The following is a 20,335-nucleotide window of genomic DNA, read 5'->3' as shown; positions in this document are numbered from 1 at the left end:
TGAACAAGAAGTAGGAATGAGTGGTCTTGTAGGTTCTAAAGTTTTACATTATTTTGTTTTTGAGTACAGTTATGTAACAAAAAAAATCTATATTTGTAAGCTGCAATTTCATGATAGAGAGATTGCACTGCAGAATTTGTATGAGGTGAATTGAAAAATACTATTTCTTTTATCATTTTTACAGTGCAAGTATTTGTAATAAAATATTATCAAGTGAGCAGTGTACACTTTGTATTCTCTGTTGTAACTGAAATCAATATATTTGAAAATGTAGAAAAACATCACAGTGTGATTAAAACTGAGATTAATCGGGATTAATTTTTTAAATCGGGATTAATTTTTTTGAGTTAATCACGTAAGAGAACTGCGATTAATTGACAGACGGAGGGGTTTTTTGTTTTTCACCTTTTCTTATTTGTGTGCAGGCACTCCACCTGAGAGTGGCGTCTTAAGGTACCTCAGAACAACAGTCTTTGGGGATTCCTTTCATCCCCCGGTCAAAAAGAGACGGTGGCTGCATAAACATGTGTGTTCCATGCTGGTTTTTTGTTGTAGTTTTTTTTTTTTTAATTGCTTTGTTGTTATTGTTTTTAAATACAGACACTTGGTTCCATAATTCATTATTTGCCTCCCCTAACACTAAGAGTGTGCATGCGTGCGTGCTCACGCATAGTTGGACAGAGGAGGAGTTCAGAAAGAGAAACCAAACTGATTGTCATTACCCGGGAGAAAACAAAGCACAGAACCTTAGAGATCTGATTTAAACCTCTTTAATTAATGCAAAGTGTTTTCCTGAAAGACTAAAAGGTAAAAATAAATGACAAATCTCATGCTGTAGTAGTGCACCATTGATTTTAAAGTAGAGCTCTACAGAAATCGGTGGGGAGTTCTTATAAATCAATGGCACTACACAGCTCCTAAACTGCTCGCTCTCTCTCATGCAGCTTTTTCTTCTTCTTCTTTTTTTTTGGTATAACAAGAATTGGCTTTTTTAAAAAAAAATCTCGTTTCTCTTTCATCTGGGTGTTTAAATTAAATTACCTCATCTCAGACTGTCAAGAGCAATGAACGTGAACATCTACCATATGTAAGTGCTAGAGCAGGAACTTTCTGAAACAACAGCATTAATTTGATGTTTTCAATATGCTGTGGGGGTGAGGTGTTTGAGAGACAGAGAGAGAGATGGGTATTAGGCCTACAGTAGTGGACAGTTTGCAAGCACAAAGGTATCTTTGGGCTATCTCTGTTAGCCCTTCCAAGCTGGAAGTCTGGCTATCCTGTAGTGAAAAGTCTGAAACAGAGAAGGTGTGGCTGGAGACCACCAGTGCCCCAACTGGTACCAAAGAAACCTCAGATCACTGCAGAAACTGAGGGACTTTTTATTATTAATATACTGATGTGCAGTATAACTTAAAACTATGTGGCTGGAGGCGAGTTCAGCTCATATGAAGTGATAAGGACTGATTCTCTCACCTACCCAAGTGCAAATCAGGAATAACTCCATTCAAATCAATGGGGTTAAAACAATGTAAAACCATAGTAAGTGAGAGGAAAATCAGGCAGAAAGGATGTAATTTTCAATATACTTGCACTCTGCCTCTCTGAGCAAAAGTCCTGATGCAGGAGAAGACAAATATGCATTTGATAGTATTGTAGCTAAAAAAAAAATTCCTGAAAAAAATAGGTGACTTTGGAGTCTTTAAAGGTCCCTACACTGAACTCTTTGGCTCTTTGTTTATAACAAGTCAGACTGCACACCACATTGTTAACTTAATCAACTCAGGACTCTAACTCACATATGTGTGTTACACCTCTACCTCGATATAATGCTGTCCTCGGGAGCCAAAAAATCTTACCGTGTTATAGGTGAAACCGCGTTATATCGAACTTGCTTTGATCCACCGGAGTGCGCAGCCCCCCCCCCCCCCCCCCCCCCCCCCCCCGGAGCACTGCTTTACCACCGCGTTATATCCGAATTCGTGTATATCGGGTCGCGTTATATCGGGGTAGAGGTGTATTTGGGCAGTATCTTGCTCCCACTAAAGTCAATGACTAAGTTCCTATTGATTTAATGGCAACAGGATCAGATTCTTAATGATGCATTATTCAGATCTAGGACCTGATTCTACACCAGTTGAGGTCAACTGGAGTTTTGCCACATTGCAACAGATGCCTATTTAGTCTCCGTAATATGCTTGGATACATCCCTAATATGGGGTGGGAACACTTGCTAGGGAAAACACACAGTGGAGTTTATAACCGGTAAGTGGATCTGTCTAACTTTAATTGCACAAAATTATGGATGTTCTTACTGAATGTTAGCTGTATGGAATAGACTATGCAAAGTTACAGTCATGCAAATAAAGACTTAATTCCTACTTAGAGCAATGGTTAAAATATATATGTGTAGCTGTGCTTACATTTTAGTGTTAAGTGAAAAACCTAATTATACTGAAGTGCAATTATTTCAGCCAGAGTAATGGAGCATACTCATACAGTGCTTGTTCAGATGTACAGTTCCCTATACACTGACTAGGTCCGGGTGTCTGGTTTGCATAATTACTGCAGAGTTATTGCTGAATAACCATACAGTCTGCAAATCCTTGTACTCTGATTGGCTGACAGCCATCACCAACTAATTAGAGTGCAAAAGTCTGCAGAACTACTATTTACACTGCAAAGAGTTTTCAAATCTCCCTTCTTTGGCACTATAATCCCTCCGATTTAACTGCTCCCCTGCTCAATTTTCAAATTGTTTCTAGCAAGAAAAGTGTGACCTCAGCTTCGTATTCCCTTCAGCTGAAGCAGAAAACTCCAAAATTTACATGAAGGAGAAGGGGAAAAGAAAGTAAAGCCATCAAACTGCTGGAAGGGCAACTGTTTTGAAAAGACGTTTGAATAAATGCCTTTGGATCATTTCCTTTCCTCAGGTCAAATTCTGTTCCCACTGACTTCAATGGGAGTTTTGCCAATGACCTCAATGGGAACAGAATTGAGCACTTTTCTCTGATCACTTTCCTTCCCCAGAGGTCAGATTATTTGTAGAAGAGGCTTGTTGACCATTAGGGAGGGAGAAACTGAAAGGAAACAGTGAGGTAAGAAGAAAAATTAGGAGGGTCAAAAGTAGGCATGACAGAAGATGAGAACTCACAATGAAAACTGAAAATATGGGACAAAGTAACTAACTGAATATAACACAAAAATAAACGCGACCCAAGGAGTTCCTTTATTGATTGTATTACTCGCTTCCTATTGAGTTCAATAAAACCGTAATATAAACTAAGTCAAATTTCCAATCCGTCACAACAGATTGCCATAAAAAAATGGGGGCTTTGCAGCAGAATTCAGTTCAATCTTGCTTCAGAATACACAGGGCCTTGGTAATAACCCTTAACAGTAATTTGTGGGTGTGGGAGAACTTGTGCTCTTTCCACCACTCGTTAAAAGTCCAAATCCAGGGCTGACGTAAGTGAACTCCTGAGCTCAATGGTGTCGTACCATATACGCCAGGTCTGAATTTTGATCAATGTCTTTAGTAAGGAACAGAATTATGTGACCTAATATGGACTAAAAGTATACAATGTCATGCATGTGAAACACTGTTCTTTAGACAAAGTAATGGCAGATTTTAAAGGATCTTTCCCTGCCCCCCCCTAGACATTTCTATAAGAAGAAAGAAAAAAAAGAAGACTTTGTTATCTACTCCTTTTTGAGGTCAGTGGAGTCCTTCTGGGTTTGTACCCCTTTAACTACGATATGAATTGGATCTCAGACTATAAATACTTCAAAGTCCTCACAAAGGAGACTGCAACTGTCTGTGGGACTGCATGTATTTTTTTGGTTTGTGTCTTTCTCATTTGCTAGTACAATACAGTATCAGGCACAACACCATATCACATGTTCAAAATATAGCATATAAGACAATGTAAAGTGAGAACATTCAGGGCAGTTAAACACAGTTTTCCTCTGTTCTGTTAATTTGGAGCGAATCACATCAGTTCCGCTTGTCAAAGTGGGACTTATACCCACTTTGGGTATATATATAATTGAAAATTCAAGAAGAGAACAGACTACTGTACAGCCCTGTTTCATCCATTTCTATGATCCTCATTGCTTGTGCCTTTTAGTTCTGCTCTCGCTTGACTCTTTCATACACACCATATTTGACGTAAGCAATACCACTTTTTTTTTTTTTTTTGGTGGTCTAAAAATAAATGGATGCTGCCAGGTCAATAGATAATGTATCTTTGTATAGACGTCTTTTCTGCCAAAATACTCATCCTGAAAAATGACCCATTTGGAAAAGAAAGAACCCGGGGCTCATGTATATTCACCTTCATGTACCTTATTTCACTTGACCTAGTTTAAGGAAAACAGTAGTTGTCAAGGCTACAAGTGGAGTTTCCTGCCACTGCTTAATTGTTTTTACTGTAAAGCATACTTCAAACAGAGAAGTGAAATATTTTGATCCAGTTAGCTACTCTGACAACTCCTGTACAAATTTTCCTGAACACCTCCCATCTTTAGGGCTTACAGGAGCTGCCAATGTAATGGGTGGCACAGGGACAGCAAATGTAAAATAAAACCCGGCTTGTTGTGGAACATTCAGAGCTTTTTTAAAGCAGTATGAGGATCTCCTTTTCACACAGCAAACTAGTTCTCTTCCTAAATCTTACCTGGGGAATCCATGATGCTGCCAGTCACATATGGCATGAGCAAGTGTTTACTACAGAGGCACAATGGTTGGTCACTCATTACTATTTAAATACATAAATATTACCAATCAGTTAAACATCATTTTTTTTCCATCCACAGATCTCAAAGCACTTTACAAATGTGGGTGAGCATTGTTACCCCACTTTACAGACAGGAGCCAGGAGAGGTAAAGTGAAATGGCCAAGGTCAAAGCAAATGGCTCTTGGATGCAAAATCAGGGCTCCTAATACTTATGCTCAGAGTAGTATAGAAATAAGCTATGAGAAGGGTGTGCGTTGTGAGGCGCTAGGCCTTTTCTCTATGCCTTGACATCTCCTCTCTAGCCTAGAAGTTTGTCTGTTCTTTCAATAGCAGTTATACCACCTACCTCTCTATAAAACTGGAGATTTTTTTTTGCAACTTTTGCCATTTTGTGTATTGTCCTGCCCTTCAGTTTTTCACACTGATGAAATTCAGTGTAACAGATTCCCCCAATAGAATAATAGAATAGAAAACTGTCAAAAATTCAGATTTTTAGCTTCTAATTTGGAAGCCACTTTTTTCTCTGAATCAGCCCCTTTTTGAGTGAAAAGTTCAGAATTCATTAATCCATATTCATGTTGAAATGTGAAAAAAACCCTCAAATTCTGCTGGAAATGTCTCTATTCAACTTCTTACTGATAGTGATTTGGCATGCATTGATTTCCAGAAATAGACAGAGAGAGAGAGAGGTCTTGTGGTTAAGGCAGTGGGCTGGGACTCAGGAGATCCGGATTTAATTCCCAGCTCTGCCACAGACTTCCTGTGTGACCTTGGCTAAGTCACTCATATTGCTATTGTCAGTGAGTTTTGGCCCTCTGTGCCTTAGCTGGAGATGATACAATGGGGACAATAATACCCCTGCTCTTGTCTGTCTTCAAGGCATGAACTGTCTATTACGGTGTGTTTATATAACACCTAGCACAATGGGTCTCCTGTGGAACCTGTAGGTGATACTGGAATACGAATAATAAGTACAAAATTAAAAAATGGATTCTTACTGTCAGTGAAATAGAACTGTTATACTTTCAGAAAATACAAACTTAACAGACAACTACCTGGATAATTTGTGGTGAATTTTAGGCACTAGCCTCTACATTTTCAATGTGGAAACACTTAGATAAATGGATGATAAGCATGTTATAAATGCCAGGTTGGTTAGATACATACTAGTCACATTAGTCCTATTTTTAACTGGAGCGGCATGTGATGCTTTGGAAACAGGGTTGGAGGTACTAGAGACTCTCATGCAATGAGATATCAAACACTATTTATTTTAGGCAACCAGTGGGGTTTTTTCAGCACTACATCTCTCAGGTGAGAAACTTGTGAGCTTTCCATTGAGCTACATCAGTTTCTGTCATTTTTTTGATCTGCAGGGCTTGTTCCTTCATGGAACTGAATCCAATTAATGAACACTTGTTTCCCACCCTCAGGGAGCACTTTATTTTGTAGGCATTGACAGAGTACTTGCATAACAAAGGAGGGGCAGTTAGCCTTACATAATTTATAAGAGCTCTTCAACTGTACATTAAACTGTACAGGGAGGTTGAGGAATCTCCATCGTAGGAGGTTTTTAAGAGCAGGTTAGACAAACACCTGTCAGGGATGCTCTAGATAATACTTAGTCCTGCCATCAGTGCAGGGGACTAGATGACCTCTCGAGGTCCCTTCCAGTCCTATGATTCTATGATTATGTGCTGACAATGGGAAGAGTGGTTGTAATCAGCAGAAAATGTGCAACAAAGATAATTTTTAAGAGAACAAACTTTCTGACAGGCAGCAGAGCTTCCATTCAGACACCACTGAAGACCTCAACCAACAGTTTCAGACTGGTAACAGCTTAATATGAAGTTTCTGGGTATGCAACCAATTACATTTTACAAGAGAGTTTTTGTAAGTTAAATAAATGCAGAGGATACCGATGTGTAATTAACACCCCAATGAGGTCCCTGGGAGTACTGTAGTACACCAAGACCTCTTGAATGTTTCAGTAGCATGAACCCAAAAGGAGAGGGCAGTCCAACAGTTTGGTGAAAGGTGCTTTGTTTGGATACCTGAGCCCGGGGTTGCACCGAGCACATGAGCCATTTCCAAGAGGAAAGGGTCTGATCAGGGCATTGCTGTACTCCAGCAATCCCCTGGAAGCATAATTTAAAACATTTGCTTGTATGGTAATGCCATTTGGGGTGTGATTATTTTATGACATTTTATACTGGCAAAAGCCCTAGCGTAGACAATGTAAAACAAAGAAAATCTCACTCCCATAAAAGTGTTTTTGCTGGTATAAACTGCGCCTACACCAGGAAGGTTTGCTAGTATAGCTATACTATACTGTACCTGTATACCTTAGAGAACCCCAAAGGTGGCCCTATCTTGTGCTGGGGGGTGAACTGGAATTGGCTAGCCCCAGATTCAGAGAAGCCACCTTTGCCCCCACCTGAATCTCACACATCAGGCACCGCTCAGTCGTACCCAAAACTGGGGGACCTAGAATATTAGTTCTACACTGTTAAGCTCTTCAGCTATTTAACAACTGCTGTATAAAGGGACAATAGGAATTTTATAACCAACAATCAATTCCTGAATAGATAAACTATAAAGATAACGCTGCATGATAAGTCTGTCCTAGAGAAACCAAAAGGATCTTTGCCTTGCTGGAAGGCAAGAACAATCATTCTATTTTTATGTAGTTTAAACATGAAAAAAACCAAATGACAACAATCTAAACCCCCATTTACATGGCACACTTTGGGATAAATCCAGCTCCCGCCTGACACAATGGCCCTCTTGCAATAGAGGCTGGAGGAGGTCTGTTGAGTATCAGAAGCACACCTACACTGCATGCTAATGGAGCCTTGCTTCATGGGGTCTCCCTGTGTGCTGGACAGCAGCCTTTTGGGGCTAGTGGACACACTGCTATGCATATCTATCAGTCATTCCCACTCACATGACAGGGAAAGTGCAAACTGCATCAAGGATCTTCCAGATCTCAGGTTGGAGTAGGGGCTGTGGTACAACGCTTCTGCCAATCCACAGGCTCGGAGGGAAGTCAAAGCAGATGATTCCTTCCTCTCAAAAACATACCCTGGTTGCTTAGGCTGTGCATTAGGGCCAGGATTTTAGCTCAATGAGGTTTGTGGTGAAATCTTGAAGAATCCATACAGGAAGTTGCTCTTTTCCCTTTTCTATATATCAATACATCTATTGACAGATCAAAGCAAGATTTTGCTGAATCTTGTACCATCATTACAACCCTTTAAACTCATCTGGATGCGATAGTAGCTGCCAGATCAGCACAAATAAAATTCCCGACTCCCACACGTCCAAGCTTCCTTTAATTAATACACTGCAGGTGTAAAAGAGTCTTTGATGTCAATGTCCCAGATGAAATGTCACTATTTTAAGAGAGAGAGTTGTGACAGAAGCTGCTGACGTTCTTCTGACACATACAGTTAGTATATTCATAATCTCTTCCAGACTAGAGATAGAAAAATGATAATGACCTAGTTTTTATACTCAGGAAATTCTCTTCTATCAGGGAACCATTATTCCATTATACATTATTCCATTCTCTCCTCATTTTTTCTTCCTACCCCTACCAATTTTCAAGTGCAGTTCTACTCTGACAAACACGCATCTTTTTACTCAATAGCTCTACTCCCTCTATGTACTCAGAACATATCTGCTGACTTGTCAGATAAACTCTTAGTACTTTTTAGGCCTGGTCTACATGGGGGGGGGGGGAGGGGGAGGGGAATCTATGTAAGTTATGCAACTTCAGCTGCGTGAATAATGTAGCTGAAGTGATGTACTTAGATCTACTTACCGTTGCATCTTCACTGTGGTAAGTCAACGGCTGACACTCCGGCATCGACTCTGCCTACACTTCTTGTTCCGGTGGAGTACAGAAGTCGATGGGAGAGTGCTCAGTGGTCAATTTATCACGTCTGGACTAGATGCAATAAATCAACCCCCGCTGGATCGATCGGGTAATATAGACAAACCCATAGACATGTTACTGCTGCAGAGTCAACACAGCACTGGAGAACGAGCTGGGTTCATCAGCACCCATTGTCACCCTGGAAAAGACTGTGCAACAAATGTAGGACTACCTGGAACATAGCCAGCAGCAAGACCACCCCTGAGTCCCAGCCCGCTGCCTTAACCACAAGACACCTCTCTCTCTCTCTCTCTCTCTCTCTGTAGCTACAACCTAGAACTAAGGAATTGTCTATTGGGCCTATAGGAGAAATGTCATGGAGAAGCAGCAAGGAAATCAGGGGAGCAACATGGAATAATGGATTGTGGGTGGTGAGTATAATACACAGAAGAGGGAAACAGGAGGGCACACTTTGGGTGTCTCTTTGAGGAAAGGAGAAGAGAAGTATGTTACAGGGTTCCAGTATCCTGAGCTCTGCTATGGGAATCCGGCATAAAATTACAGAGTAGCTGTTGCTGATTCATGTCAACAGGGAGCTCTTATTAGCTTCAACCAGGATATGAAAAGTTTTGGAGAATCTCTGTCTGGCATGGATATTTTGTAAGAATACCCATTTGTTTATTTTGTTTTAAGCTGGCCAATGTCTTCAGCGCTGCACCGCCCATCAAAGACTGACCCTAAACTCACTATTTGCCTAGGCAGGTGCTGGGAGGGAGCACAGGGTGGATTATACTGGCTGTACATTTCCCAGGGGCAGAGTTTATGTACTGTTATTTTGGTCTTTTATTATCCTAATCCCCTTTTCCATTGTCCCCTATCCTGAGTTCCTCATGCCTAATAAAGCCCCGGTTACTATTTTATTACCCTAGAAATTGTGACAGATATTTTATTTCTATGTGCTCTGACACACCGCTGTATGTGATATGTGTTAAATATTTTCCCAAGGGATAAGCCCTTTCTGATCTCTGCACTAGGACAGTTTTCCTTGGGCGAAGGCACCAGGAGCCATGATAGGTGAATGCAGGACTCATAACCCTGAGAAGAAAAGGGAGAAGACTGTAGCCACACCCAGGTCTGGGGTTACAAAATTTGGGGGGGGGGATTTTTAGATAGGCAAACTGTAATTAGCCAGTAGGAATTTAGCAAGGGCACCTGAGCTACTCTTGTAAAGCATTCCATTGGAGTTTTACTGGTCGTGGGTTCTCAGCAGTTCAGGTATTCTTTTCATCCAAAACCAGAGCATCCCAGGCAATCCTGCAGCATCATGCTGAGACAATGGTTCACTACAAACTCAGAGTTCTGCCCACTGAATCTTACATCGCTTCGTGCAGCACCCTGGTTTTTCTTGGGGTTCTTCCATCCAAATATGCACCAGAATGGCCAAAACGGGAGCTGCTAGCCCATAATGACTACTAGTGTTTAATGTATATTTTGATGTTAACTTTTAAAATGGATAGGATAGTTTTGCCAATGATTTGTTAACCCCTATGTGTTTTCTTGGTTTTTAAAGCTATACAATTAGACATCTGTTTAAGCAGGCTGGTGCTGTTTGAAAATCTCGACTGTTCATTTGTGATCTGATACTAAAATTGGTCTCTACTTACAACAGATCAACACCAAAATAATCTGACATGCTCAACACCTTGATACTAAAGATGGCCTCATGTGAAGAGGCTTTTTGCAAAGTAGTTTTATACTGAATGTAGCTATCTAGTTAATTTTACCAGGTACTTGTGAAACAAAAAATACCATATGTAGTATATCTGTTCCCCATTTCTCAATCTATTCATGACTTATCATATATGCTACATATATGCTGCATTACTACATACCTGGCCAATATATATTGTAATATCAGATCTATCATCACTAACTTTTTTAATGTGGCTTAGCACCCAAAAGGAAAGGCACATCATTAGACTTCTAAACAGCTCTGGCTTAGCTCAGTCAAAGAAACCAGGCTGAGAGAATGTTTTTCACTTCATTGAATGGCATTTCACAATATGCCACCCTCTGTTCATTGTCCCCTAGTTCTCAAACGTCTCCCTTTTTAGTCCCTCAATTACCAACATTCCACACACATTTGGTGGCTCTTCGCTTAGGTTGTTGAAAATTATTTACATAAAAAAATAGAATCATGGAACTGAGGCTAAAAAAATTGTCATTTACACTAAAGGATGGAGTCTGCCACAGGGTGAAACTGGCCCTTTAAAAGGCAGGAGCACCTGTGCCTTATCAGTACACTCCCATTTGGCCAATTGAGGGCACCTTAAAAGAGGACACTGGGGCCCTAAGGGAAGAGAGAATCAGTGAGCCAGGGTTGCCTGGGAGGAAAAGAGAAGTGGAAGATGAGAGCTGCTGGAGACTGTATGTAGTTCCTAGGAGAGGGCTGAAAGCAGGAGAGCAACTGAGGAACTTACCAGCTGACATCTCCAGGGCCAGAGAGTTGGACCCAGAGGAACCATGAGAGGGCTGGGGGCAGTGAGGGCTGCTTCCCTGGCAAGGATGCTCCCAGCAGAGAAGCTGGGGGTGGGGGGATCTAATGGGGAAGAGCCAGGTTGCACTCCAGCTGGAAGGCCTGGGATAGCTGTCCAGGGCCTGAGGGACAGAAGAGGACTGACAGAGAGTCCAGGCATGGCCGAAGGTGCCAGTGTGGGGTATGTGGGGCATTGAGGGACAAGCTGTCAGGAAATCTTAACGACTATTTGCATTGGGGGTTATAAATGGATTCATATGGGGACTTTTGCTAGGGAGCATTTGGACAAGGGTTTAATAATAAATCAGCCTTAGGAAGGGGTGTTATTGAGAGAGGAGAATTTGCATTAAGTCCTTGGGTTATATCACGGGAAAACTCAGGCAGGGTGCTGCAGAGCATCCCCTGGCCAGCAGGGGAGCCCAGGAGGTGTCAGATCCATAGAAGTGAATAATGTTTAGAATAACCACTATTATTCCACTGAAGGTCAGTGGAAATGCACCCCGTTACCCAAGAGCTGAATTTGGCCCATTGTTTGAGAGCTGCATTTTCTATCTGAACTCCTGTGTATGCAAAATCACTTCCAGCTAGTCACTGAAACATGCTCCAGTTTCAGACAAATATGTGAACAACTGATTAATAAGGGATAAAATCTCCTCTTTTGCTCAAACTATGTCTTATTTTTGTGACCTCAGGCCTCAGCCACATATGACCTAAGATATCCTTTTGGAATATTAAAATATCATTATGTTGCAATAGATTTGAATGTGTGCAGCTGTTGTCTGCCGAGCAAACATAAATTGTTCCTCTTTTCAACACTCTGTACATGCAGATATAAGATCAGATGAAGTTCTTCATACATATTTTAAATACATGTGAAAATTTAATTTACTCCCAATCTAATTCATGTCTTGAAAATTTCCTTGGCTAAAAAAAATGGAGACATTGTATAAAATACCACTTGGCTTTAAGATCTCACATTAAGAGGATACTTAGATTGACACTATCCTGCTTGTTTGAGAATACTTACTACATCCTTCCTGGAGCAACTTTCCTGTAGAATGGCTGGCAGCCAGGAGATATAGGATATTCCAGTTGATTTACTAGTACCTTGGAAAGACTGGGACAACAATATTACCCTGAAATATATTGTTAAAGTAACTTGAGAACTTTCCATACCTAGATACATTGACTCCAAGTCTATAGAGAAAAGTGTCTTTTAAGTAAATAGAATCCTGCAGGAGCGCTCTTGTACAAAGCTAAAAATAGGAGACGTGCAAAGCTTAATGCTGTCAACAACAGAAAGGGAGAGCTTGTGGAGGCCTTCACAAAGCTAATCAACAGAAAGCAGTGTACTTTAGAGAATACAATCGGACTCCATTAATGTAGTAACATTTGTTATTGTAGATTTACAACATACACTCATTAAAATCCCTGTGCGTGTGTGTAAATGAAGGCTGGGTACTTGTAACTAGAGTTCTTTAAGATGGTTCTGCATATTCACAAACTTACAGGTATGGTGCTACCTTGTGGTGCTTTACAGTAGGGGTAGAACCTTCTCCCAGCTATGTTCATTGCCCCCGGCCCCTCTTTCGGTGTCTCCAAACGTCCTGAAGCCAGACAACATAAGGGATGGAGCATCCCCTAATATTTCAGTTCCTTCCACCACAATGCCAGAGAACAATAAGCAACTAGGACTCTGACAAAGAGGGAAGATGGGTGAGGAGTGTGAATATGCAGAGCCATCTCGAAGAACCCCAGTTACAACTAAGTAACTTCCATCTCTTCAAGTGGCTCTGCATATTCCCACTTACAGGACAGATTGATAAGCAGTGCTGAAAATAATGTGCAGGTGGGGACAGAATCCTAACTGAAGAGAGACCGCAGCACAGCTCCACCAAATTCAACATCTGTCCTAGAGCCAAATCCAAAGCATAATGCTTAATGAAAGCATGAACGGAACTCCAGGTAGCAGCTCTGCAAATCTCCACAGGAAGGACATGTTTAAGGCAAGCAAAAGAAGATGACAGAAAAGGGCAGGACAGAGGATGCACAAGTACTTTGAGGATGGAGAAAAAGGATAAATGAGTGAGAGGGTAAAGATATACTGGTATTATGGAAAAAAGCAACTTTAGTGTTGCTCATCAAATGGCTGGAGTTCTTACTTAAGATCTAGATACTGTAAGATGTCACCTAAATGCCTTGGCAACAATGGGGTTACAAGGGGTAACCTATGGTAGAAGTTATTCTTGCAATCTTGCTTCAATATACCAGATGTCCTGGCAGTATGCTCTGCTTCTTTCCATTGATCTCTCAGTAGCATGCCAAGCAGCATAGCCAGGCTTCCTGCCTATCAGTGGGAATAAGACGTTAAATGGAAATCAATGCAAAAAGAAAATCTTGTTAGAATAACGCCCAACATATTTCTATTTTTGCCTCATCCAATAAATCCTAGACAATTGTTGTAAAATAAATCTTAATTCAGAGTAAGATGGTTTTACTATAATGCAAAATGTCCATTAAAAACGTCCACTCTGCATATTATAGAACTTGGAATAAGGATATGAACGGCCCCTATTGCTTCATGGAGATCAGTGGAGACTCCCAGGCTGTGTGATACAGCTATTCATTAGGATCCAGCTGCTTCTGAATTATTCAGTAATCATTGTCAGATATGCCTCTTTTTTCTGAAAGAAAAGTTATACCTCAGACAGAGGCTAGATTTAGTTTAGTTTGAATGAAGGAAAAGGAAGTACATGGCTGTCTGTGGTTCCATATTCATTGCAAAAACCTAGCTTTTATCTCTGCAAGTAGCCTGGGACTGCACAGCTGGCTTCTGTCACCAAAGGCAGAAAGCTGGACACTGCTGTCCTTGCAAGCAATAGAAGGCAGATTACTCAGGGCTCTGCTGTCACAAATGACAAGAGTATAATTAAGAGAAAGGTAATTCTTGGCAACATTCTCTAGCCATTTGAGCACTATTTAATGACATTAAAAATACTTTCCCCAGAAGCTGATGTTAATTATTCCGCATCATAAAAGCTTCCCTCCTTCTCCGATGCTCACATCACAAAAATGTGAACCAGGTACAGACTGAGCAGATTTCTGAGACACAACGGGAAAGCTGCAGATACGATGCGTGCGTGTGTGCGTCTGTCGAGATGACATCATGGATTGCGCTCTCACTGAGAATGAATTGCATTTGCAAGTTAATAGTTCTATGCCTTCTGTCTTCAATAATCTCTCTCTTTAATATGTCTAATCGTTTAAATACAGGCTAATTTGCAGATTCACTGATGGGTAGCTGATGAAATGGTCCCTGAAATCTAACCATCCAACATACCAGTCCCTGCTTTGACAAATATATAAACCCGGAGTATGGGGGAGAGACACACAAATTAATATTTGGAAACCTGAATAGGACAGCATAATCTTTTGGCAGCAGCAGTAACATATTAAGGCGGGTGGCAGCATGAGTCTATGAAAATTGAAAACAGTTTAGTGCACAGCTTGGTTTAAAATAATTTGGTTTTTCTTCTGGATAAAAAAACGTAAATGCCACTATCTTCATATTCAGAATGTTTCATTTACAAAATAAGTCAGTATTTGGATATACAAAATACTTGGCTATTTAATCATCAATAAGCAGGCAAGTATTTGACATTGCTGTTAATAGGCTTCATATGACATTCATCAACAGAGGAACAGATACCCTAATAAAGTACGAAGGTAGAGGGAGACAAATATATCCCAGGTATAATTGTTAACTTCAACAGAGTTACACTAGAAATTCATTTGGACCAGGACAAACAACTTCAAGCTTTGCTTGGATGAATTAACAATCCCTGTGAATAGTGGGCATGATCCTGCAACTCTTACCAGGGTAAAAATCTCACTAAAATCTGTGCTATTTTTGTCTGAGTAAGGAGTACAGAGCCACAGTTTGTGGTGTTTTCTGTAGAGCAGGCTGTATCAGAAAAGTAATCAAACTTTGTCTAGAACACACACTACAGCCCTTATTTTTTAAACCAGTCTCAAAATTCAAAGGTGTGACAACTCGACTATTAATTCTGAGATTCACCCAATCAGTGTCACTGAAGCACCCACAGCATCCACTGGAGAGCTACTGGGGCAGTACATCAGAGGATGCAGTGGGAGCAAAAGGAGAGGGGGCTACTTCAAAGTGAAAAAGAGGCCCCTGGAGAGACAGCAACCGTATGAAGGGAAGAGGAAGCAGTAAAATGGAGACAGACCAACTGGTGCGAACCAGACTGAAGGAGCAGAGGGAGCAAAGGAGCCTGGGAAAGGAAGAGGTGTGCAATGGCTGGGTGGGACAATCAGAGGGGGGAATGTCTAGCACTGTGGGAGAACTGCAGCAGCAATGGAGGAAGTCTGAGAAGAGAGAGAGAAGCATCAGCACTTTGGGGAAGGCAGCACAAAGCCATATGAAAATCTCCATTCAGAGAACATTAGGGGTGGACATTAGAGAAGGGCTCAAACATCAAAAAATACCGAAGAAAAGTTATGAGCGCCTGAAAAAAGGGGGTTAGAATGGAAACTAAGGAATCTTAACTAAAGTGGTGGCGCCACTTCCGCTATGATAAAATTAACAATTCCACCAAGCGGGTCTTGTGAGTGTGGTTTAATCTGTGTAGCCATTGGAACACTCAATGAAATTCTGATCACAGAATTCGCTGTTACCTGTTTATTTTGTTGGAACTCAAATAAGTACAGAAAGGGAAATACAGGCACAGAGAAGCTAAGTGCTTTGCCCCAAGTCACACAGGAAGTATAGTGAGAGAGTTGGGATTAGAAACCAGAACACCTGACAACCATTCCTGTGCTTCAGCTGCAAGAACATCTGTCGCTTATTTATTTTATGTACATTCACCATCTAAATATTTCTGACATAATGTGTCTGACATTATTTTGCATGACATGAAACCAGATAAGATGCAGCCTCTGTGGGAATGTCAACACAAGTTGCAAATAAGGCTGTCTCTCTACTTATTAGGCTGCCACTGAGTTGTATAACCTATTTCTACACACACTTTTATGTTATGGCAAATAGTTTGTCCTCCTACAGGGTATTATTATTAATATGTAATTAAATTTATATAAAATAAGAAAGAAAATGTTGGATTATTTTGGTCATTCTTATTAAATACCTCCTAGAAGTACCCCTGGCATTGTTAAACAAGAAGAATGCCCACACTGGTAATTTTTATAAAAATACACATTAATCTTAAACTCTAACTATTTCATGATTTTGCTAAAGGTGCTTTTCTTAATGCATCCCTCCTTGCCTCTTTGCATTCAAAACTTACCTATTTCAATAAGTGTTTATGAATAAATACATTAATTCAATATGCCTTTACCTCACTAGTCAAACTCACTAGGGAAAGGCTATTAATCGTCTGACACACACAAGAATACAACAGTACCAGCTACTGCCCATGGGGAATCCATGAAAACCTCCAGACAGAGCAGACTATTGCTGAGTATATCATTGCTCCTAACAACAGATAGATCCTAAGAAATATCCTTACACTGATGTTTTAACGTACATTCTCTAGATCAGCTCATCCAGTTTAAACAAACTCTGATTTTTTGTTAGCTACTGTACAATATTTTTTAGTTCTTAAATTATTATATTCGAATCTAATCAAACATCTTTTTATGGAACACCATTAAGAACAGACAGATGGATGAGGCTGCTGATTTGGGCGGGGGAGGGTTTCTGGTCTCTTTCTAAATAGACCCTTAAATGATGCTTGCATGGAGGCATGAAGAAATGAGTCAGTACTGAACAAAAGACACAAGCCGTAACGAATGAATAGGTTTGTTATTTGCAGGGTCACTGATTTCCAGTGCTCAGCAGAAAAAAAATCAAAATGACAATTGACTGCCTGAAATTTGACATCTGGTGCAGAGCAGAAAATAGCCAAGTCTTCCAGGACATGACTTCATTGCTGAACCTGTCCTACCTCAGAATGAAAAAGGTGTCTCCCACTCACTGGATACTAAGCTACAGATCAATTTACGCTGTTCATCTTTTAAGCACATTACCAAATGGTTTGCACTTTCAGAAATGAAAAAGCAGCTTTGACATTAAAAAAAAATGAAACATGGCAATTAGTCCCTAACCTGAGTTAAATGATTTTGGTACCTTTTAAAATAAACCATGTGCCCCAGCCAGCTTACTTTGAAAAACAGCTTCTGCATATGGAAAGCAATTACATTTTGTAGGGAATTTCTCTCTCATACTCTAAATCTGTCTTTATTAATCCTGTCTGATCCTCAAAAGTTTGAAGGTTCAGTTTTGATAAGCATCTAAACGTTCAAATGTGTATAGGAACACAGGAACTGCTGTCCTGGATCAGAACAGCCGTCTATCTAGTCCCATAATCTCTCCATCAGTGGCCTGTGCCAACTGCTTCAGAGGATGGAGTAAAACCCACATAATGGACACACAAACAATAATATGCACACCAAAGCTGTTCCTTTCTTAAATCCAAGCAGTCTGTGCTGGGCTCACACCCTGAAGCATGAGTTTATATCCCTGCTAGATTTTTTCTATCTAATGCAACTGAAGATATTCTTATTATTCATATAAATGTCTGTTCCTTCTTTTCAGTCCCTTTGATGCCTTTTAGTTTCATAGCGGGTCCTCTTAACTGTGCCTATAATGCTCCCATTACCCACTTTGCCTCTTTTTTATGGCTGGCCAAAATGTATAATGAACCTCGCCCATCATCCAGCCCCACCCTAACCCTTCCATTCCCATCAGAAGTGACCCCTCCCCCCTTTCTAATTCCCCAAACTCTCCTTTCCCACCACTACTTTCTGCTCTGTTTCTCTTAAGAACATGTGTATCCTCTCTCCACTGGGTCGAAGTGTATCACTTACTGCAGTTTTGGCTAGCACTCTCAAGCTAGCCACTCACTCGCATCTGTAACAAGAAACTCTGCAGAAAATGACATTTACTGCTTTCAGCTCCTCCACTTTGGAATGAAAGTAGCAGGGTGTGACATGCCAGGTTCTCAGAGTCCACTACCTCTGATACCCCATTTAAACAGAAACAGAGGGAGGGAGCATCTCTTAAGGCATGAGGGGACAGAGTTTAGTTTGTGCAGAACAGGCTAGGGAATGGTAGTTGTGGAGTGGCAATTTATCTGAACATCAACAAGTGTTTGCTTAAGGTGATGAACAAATGAGAGTCCTCCTCCTCCACTCTCCCAATGTCTGTTGTGATTCCACAGGATTCCATCTTTGGCCAACTCCTCTTATTGTCTCAAAATCATCTCTGGATTATCTCATCCACTCTCAAGAGCTCAGCTACCATCTCTACTTGACCATTTGTGACTTGTCAACATAGAAATGGTAACTGAAGTCTTATGAGTGGATGAAATCATAGAGAGATTGGGCTTTTGCCACAGAGGGGGAAAGACTCACTTTCATCAATCTCCTGACCCAAACACTCGTTTCAGATATCTATCTTTGGTACTTATATGGCCTCCAGTTACTGTAATGCCTCACAATATTTTAATGTATTTATCCTCACAAGACCCCATGAGGTAGGGAAGTGCTATTAGCCCCACTTTACAGATGCAGCACAGAGACACAGAAAGACTAAGAGCTTGTCTACACTGCCCCGCATTTCAAACTATGTGAGTGTGAATAGCAGTGTCTGATAAGGAATCCATTAATGCGAACTTGGAACTTTTTAGTTCACACCTGCAGTGTCCACATGGGGAAGTCATGGTGCAGAACTGTGGTACACACTGCGGTACACACTGCTATTCACACCCCCACAGTCTGAACTGCAGGTCAGCGTAGACATGCTTTACTTGTTTTCTCCAAGGCCTCACCTGGAGACTGTGGCAGAGCAGGGAATTGAACCCAACTCTCAAGGTAGTGCTGTAAGCACTGGACCGTGCCTCCTCTCACTCAGGTTCAGATAAATCCCTGCTTCCAAGTTTGAGGTGCAATTGGAAATTATTTATAAATCCCATTAAAACAAAACATTGTCATAACATAACTTTATATTACCAAGATATAGTCAGTCCATGACTTTGACCATCCAATTTACACAGTGTAATTCACGGTTTCCTGCTTGTCTATCCTTGCCTGAGGTGTGCACAATTTAATGAACTGTGCTTTTTTTTCTGCTTGGGAAGTGCTGAGTACGCTATGTGCGCTACCAGAAATAAATAATAATGTCTTACCGGACATAGTTTGCTGGTAAGTGTGTTTGATTAGGATTTCTTCTTTTCAAAAGACAGGGGGCTTTTATAGTTCTAGGAAACATGGGCAGGCCCATCAATTTATCATGCTGATTTCACTCTCCTCTATACTCTTTTTGTTTCTTCATTCAGAGGTATACAAGCCTCCTGTAGTTCTAGTCCTTCAATGGTCTCCAGGCTGATTTTATAGATTCATATAGATACAAGCCCCAAACTAACCCTTGGATCCAAACACCCTCAAGCTTTGGGCAAGTCCATCATTAGATCCAAATTCTGTGTCTTGGATTCATCTCTAGATTTTACATTTGTTTATTTATTTTGCCATTCAGCCTGGTCAAATCCATTTTCCTTGTTGCTTTATCCACCCCTTTATTCCTATATTGTGATATTCAATCCTACCACGTAGTAGTCATTACTAGAGCTCTGTGAAATTTTTCTAACAAATAGTTTATTCGATGAAAATGTAGTTTTGGTCGACTCAAAACTATTTGCAAACTGGATACAAATAGTTTCAGCCATTCACAGTATGGCCAGAGGAGGAGGAAGTGGTAGTACTATTGCTACCCTCTTATAACCTTTAGCCAAATAGCTAGGTCATTCACATGACATATGGGAGACGCAGGTCCAATTCCCTGCTCTGAAACACACCCAAAGTAGACTTGATTCTACTTGAATCACCTTTTTTTTCCATTTTTTGGAACTGCAAACAAACTGGAAAAATCAGTTATTTGCCCAGGTCTCAATGTTAGGCATTTAGTTCCTAAACTCACTTCCTGGATTTAACTTCTGCATTATGCTAAAGAGACCGTCTCACCTGTGGGCTCTAAAAACCGAAAATGTTTCTTCCAAACATGTTCCCAACATTCCTTTTAACCAGTTAATATGGGGATAGCAGAAAAAAAGAACCCATTGTTACTACTGTATCCACAGATTTTAACC

At 40.7% G+C, this 20,335-nt stretch overlaps 1 protein-coding gene across 2 annotated transcripts in view; it reads right to left on the bottom strand.

The window, feature by feature from the left end:
* Positions 1 to 20,335, bottom strand: part of PLCL1 (phospholipase C like 1 (inactive)) — a 304,452-nt gene that overhangs the window by 13,544 nt on the left and 270,573 nt on the right. The window lies entirely within an intron of this gene.

Source organism: Chrysemys picta, chromosome 11 (genome assembly GCF_011386835.1).
Source record: "Chrysemys picta bellii isolate R12L10 chromosome 11, ASM1138683v2, whole genome shotgun sequence".
Lineage (NCBI taxonomy): Eukaryota > Metazoa > Chordata > Testudines > Emydidae > Chrysemys > Chrysemys picta.
This window is presented reverse-complemented; position numbering and strand designations above follow the sequence as displayed.